The sequence below is a fragment of the Phocoena phocoena genome, chromosome 4 (assembly GCF_963924675.1).
Source record: "Phocoena phocoena chromosome 4, mPhoPho1.1, whole genome shotgun sequence".
In the NCBI taxonomy this organism is placed as follows: domain Eukaryota; kingdom Metazoa; phylum Chordata; class Mammalia; order Artiodactyla; family Phocoenidae; genus Phocoena; species Phocoena phocoena.
Genome location: NC_089222.1, coordinates 67,386,682 through 67,392,202, shown reverse-complemented (window position 1 = coordinate 67,392,202; position 5,521 = coordinate 67,386,682).

Genomic DNA, 5,521 nt, shown 5'->3' with positions numbered 1-5,521 from the left:
TTTCCCGAGTAACTGAGGCTGAGGGAAGACGAAGAACTCACTCTCTTAAACTCATAAGGACGTGACCATCTTTCTGCTTCAGGTCTTTCATTGTATACACTTCTTATTCCTCCATAGCATGTGGTCATCAAGGTTCTGCTCAAGGGCTACCTCTTTTTGTGAGTTTTCCCCCCTGATTCTCCAAAACAGGTATGGTTTGTTTTTTTTTCTGACTTTCCACATTACTTTGAAAAGAACTAAGACCTTTACCTGGGATTGTAGTCACACATGTCCACATTTGGTCTCGTTTTTTGGCTTTGAGGGCAAAGACCGTGTTATGTTCATGTCAAGATTTCCTACGGTGCCTCCCAGCAAAGGTGAGACTTTCTAAATTGGGGATCGAGAGGCCAAGTCCTGGTTCAGATTAACCACGAACTTGGCCCATCGGTAACAGTACATACTGTTACAGGTAGAATTTCAACGTCGGTAAATAGTGTCTGTTTATTCACATATATAATTGCCTAGATGATTTCTAAGATCCTTCCAGGTCTGACATCCTGTACTCTGGGACCCTGATGTCTGATGGAGCAGGCATCTGAGTAATGGTCTTGCGCTGCCTGGTTACTGAAAACAACTTCCCGTATCACAATCTTCCCTTTAGGTTGAGACTCCCGCATTCCTTCTCTCCACCTCGGAGGTGTAACAGAAATATTAAAAGCAAGGATCTTCTGTAGGGGATGCCCCAGGCTCCAAGCATGCCACTGAGCGAGCAGTAGGCTTTCCGTGAATCGACAGCATTAAAACTCGGCTGCCTTTTCCCCCAGGTCATCTTCAGGAACGATGTTTGCTGCCTCAAAGGGAAGATGCAGTTTAATTCTAACCAGCAGTTGTCACAGGCTCTAAGTTTATATGTTGCTTTACAGAATATTCCTGCTAGATTTAAGTAGAGTAACTTCAATTACATTTCAGCTTTCGGGGCCTTAGGTTACCAATTGTTCCACAATGGAAACCATGTGAAAAAGAGATGCTCTTCTTTCCTCACAGTGTTAGGTAGAAATCAAATAAGATATAACTAGTAACCACTTAGAAAGTGCACATCACAAGCCAGGTACTGGGTACTTCACATGTATCATTTAATCCTTCTAATGCCCCTGGAACTTTGGTATTACAATTCTCATTTGAACAATGAGGAAATCCATGCTCAGTAGGTTTAAGCAAATTGTGCAAGGCCGCAAAGCTAGGATATAATTGGAATGGGATACAGATGCATTGCTGCCCCACAAACCCATGCTCTTAACCTCGTGCTCCCCACTCCTTACATGAAAATGCTTTAAAAACAGAAGGCATCACGCACATGAAGGAATTGTCACTTAATCCTCACAACACATCAGGGGATGGTAACGCAGATATTCTTATCCCCACTTTATAAATACACATAGATTGGACCTATTTTTGTCCAGCTAGTAAGCTGTAAAACTAGGAGCCAAACTCATTGCCTGGTTCCGTGACCAGATTCCCTCAACTAAAGAAAGAGGTATATAGTTCCCTGTGCTATACAGTAGGACCTTGTTGTTTATCCATTCTCTGTATAATAGTTTGCATCTGTGCATAACTGAATCATTTTGCTGTACAGCAGAAACTAACACAACATTGTAGATCAACTATACTTTATTAAATAATTTTTATGTAAAAAAAGAATAAAAGGTATTCCAAAAAGAAAAAAAAAGAGAAAGCCATAACCTTCAAGCTCTGTCAGTAAGCAGAATGGTATATATTTTTAATACTAGAAGAAGGTCATGCCACCTAACAAGAGCATGGCTCTCCCCTCCATGTGTCTTCTGAGTCAAATTGACTTATGTCCTCTGGAACAAGGAATTTTCCCGATGTCAGCACCTCATAGCTCGAAATGGGCTTTTCTGTCTCATGTATCATCCCCCAAACCTAAACCGCCAGCAAAGTCCTGCCTCCAGAATTGTTATTATCTATAATGATGCTCTAAACTAAGGGAAAGAGCCGACCTCTGTTCCAGGCATCAGCAGTGCTCGTTGCGTAGGCAGGGAGAAATCCACCTTGCACTTTGTCAGGAAAGTTAATCTGACATGAGACAATAAAGATGGAAAGCCACGAGGGCGATGTTCCCGCAGAAGCACTTTGCTGATCATGAAAGACATTTTCAAAATAAAACAAAATATAACAACAGCTAAAAACCAGAAGCTCCATTTTCTGAGCAGATAATGAAATCTCTCACTGAAAAGAAAATGTAAAATCTGCCATGAAGCATGTTGCAGAAGAAGAGGATGGTCTGCTCAGAGGTCTGAGGTCCTGGAACTGCCAGGATCCTAACGTGGGGCTGGAAGGTGCTGCTTCCTTTGTGCCTGTTGTTAAGAAGACACATGAATCCAAAGAAGGATTAAGTGGGAGAGAAGCTGTTTACATGAAGCTGTAGCTTTTCATTTCTTTGCCAATCCCCTACGTCTGTGGACCTCAAAAAGCAGGAGAAGCAGGGAGGAATTAATCAACTATAAACAAACAACCCTGGAAAAGATCATATGGTCTGGAAGGCCCAGGGCTCAACAAATAATAAGCACCTTCACTTATGTAACACTTTATAGTTCACGGTACACTTCCAGTTAGAATATTTCTTTTGATCCTCAAAAACAATAAGGGAAGCCAGCTGGGATTAGAATCCCCATTTCATATGGGAGAAAACTGAAATCCAGAGAAGGAACGAAATTTTGCCAAGGTTACACAGCCAGTTTGTGACAGAACAGGAATTTGGAGCACTTTCTCTGACTCTAGAATACGGGTTTCCCCCCACCATGCAACATTATTATCATAAAGTAAATGCTTAAAACAATAACACTTATGGTTTGAGTATAAGCACAGTTCTTCATATAGCTGCATAGAAATTAATTAAGTGAATAAAATCTACCTTTATCATCCAAGATTAGAAAACAGAAAGTATAAGCGAGCACTTAGTGCAGGCAGGTACCTAAAAGATCACCTATTAAACCGAGTCAGGATGAATCACTTAGGATCTCATTGCAAGATCTATTGTTGCTTTGGTAGAAAGTTTATTTCACTTTCAAGATAACAGACTAAATGTCACGATTTCTTTAACGTGGGTCTTCTATACGAAAATAGGTCTAGTCACTGCAATGGTTCACCCATTCAACAAATATTTAAGGGCTTCCCTGATGGCGCAGTGGTTGAGAGTCCGCCTGCCGATGCAGGGGACACGGGTTCGTGCCCCGGTCCGGGAAGATCCCACATGCCACGGAGCAGCTGGGCTCATGAGCCATGGTCCCTGAGCCTGCGCGTCCGGAGCCTGTGCTCCGCGACGGGAGAGGCCACAGCAGTGAGAGGCCCGTGTACCGCAAAAACAAAACAAAACAAAACAAACATTTACCTTGCTCCTAGCCAGTTGCTAACCTTCCCAAATTGAATGCAAAAATACTTCAGTAGGTAGGTTTCATGGAGGAAGAACTAAGGATCACTATTTTTAGCAATGACTACAAAATAACAAATATGTATTTAAGATAAATATTTTCCTCACGTGTGCAACGTGGAGGATATTGACTCATGCTACCAGGAGTTAATAAAGACAACTTATATTGTTTGTCCGTATTTTTTCTATAAAGTCCTTTGGTCTCAAAAACTCATAAGAGTGGAGAAAGGACAGCCTCTTCAATAAGTGGTGCTGGGAAAACTGGACAGATACATGTAAAAGTGTGAGATTAGATCACTCCCTAACACCATACACAAAAATAAGCTCAAAATGGATTAAAGACCTAAATGTAAGGCCAGAAACTATCAAACTCTTAGACGAAAACATAGACAGAACACTCTGTGACATAAATCACAGCAAGATCCTTTCTGACCCACCTCCTAGAGAAATGGAAATAAAAACAAAAATAAACAAATGGGACCTAATGAAACTTCAAAGCTTTTGCACAGCAAAGGAAACCATAAACAAGACCAAAAGACAACCCTCAGAATGGGAGAAAATATTTGCAAATGAAGCAACTGACAAAGGATTAATCTCCAAAATTTACAAGCAGCTCATGCAGCTCAATAACAAAAAAACAAATAACCCAATCCAAAAATGGCAGAAGACCTAAATAGACATTTCTCCAAAGAAGATATACAGACTGCCAACAAACACATGAAAGAATACTCAACATCATTAATCATTAGAGAAATGCAAATCAAAACTACAATGAGATATCATCTCACACCAGTCAGAATGGCCATCATCAAAAAAATCTAGAAACAATAAATGCTGGAGAGGGTGTGGAGAAAAGGGAACACTCTTGCACTTCCGGTGGGAATGTGAATTGGTTCAGCCACTGTGGAGAACAGTATGGAGGTTCCTTAAAAAACTACAAATAGAACTACCATATGACCCAGCAATCCCACTACTGGGCATATACCCTGAGAAAACCAAAATTCAAAAAGAGTCATGTACCAAAATGTTCATTGCAGCTCTATTTACAATAGCCCGGAGATGGAAACAAACTAAGTGCCCATCATCGGATGAATGGGTAAAGAAGATGTGGCACATATATACAATGGAATATTACTCAGCCATAAAAAGAAACGAAATTGAGCTATTTGTAATGAGGTGGATAGACCTAGAGTCTGTCATACAGAGTGAAGTAAGTCAGAAAGAAAAAGACAAATACCGTATGCTAACACATATATATGGAATTTAAGAAAAAAAAAAATGTCATGAAGAACCTAGGGGTAAGACAGGAATAAAGACGCAGACCTACTGGAGAACGGACTTGAGGATATGGGGAGGGGGAAGGGTGAGCTGTGACAGGGCGAGAGAGAGTCATGGACATATACACACTACCAAACGTAAGGTAGATAGCTAGTGGGAAGCAGCCGCATGGCACAGGGAGATCAGCTCGGTGCTTTGTGACCGCCTGGAGGGGTGGGATAGGGAGGGTGGGAGGGAGGGAGACGCAAGAGGGAAGAGATATGGGAACACATGTATATGTATAACTGATTCACTTTGTTATAAAGCAGAAACTAACACACCATTGTAAAGCAATTATACCCCAATAAAGATGTTAAAAAAAAAAAACTCATAAGAAATATGTCCATACAAAGCAAGAAAAAGAGGAAGTCTTCACTTGAGGGGAGGCGGGCGGTGGTGGGGACGGCAGAAGAGTAAGCCAAGCCCTCCTGGTCAGCCTGTCTCCAGCCTTCTCCTGCCAGAGCCCGATTAAGGAACCGCTGCTTTATTCCCTGTACAAGAGAGCCCTCAGGCCCCTCCGAGCCCCCTGTGCACGTTGCAACTGCCTCTCTTCTAAGCCACTGCGTTTTACTGTCATAAGGAGTTTTCCTGCCTGACCTCCCCCCCACCCCACCAGACTGAGCAGCCCTTGAGGACAGGCCCCATGTCTTATTTCACGTCCCCACGCCAGAGCCTTCCCCATACTGTCTCCCACACTCTGGAATCCGTTCATTAATGCGTTCTGAATAAAAGTCTGAATTAGTGAGTGAGCAAATGAACAATAAGTATCTTTAAGGG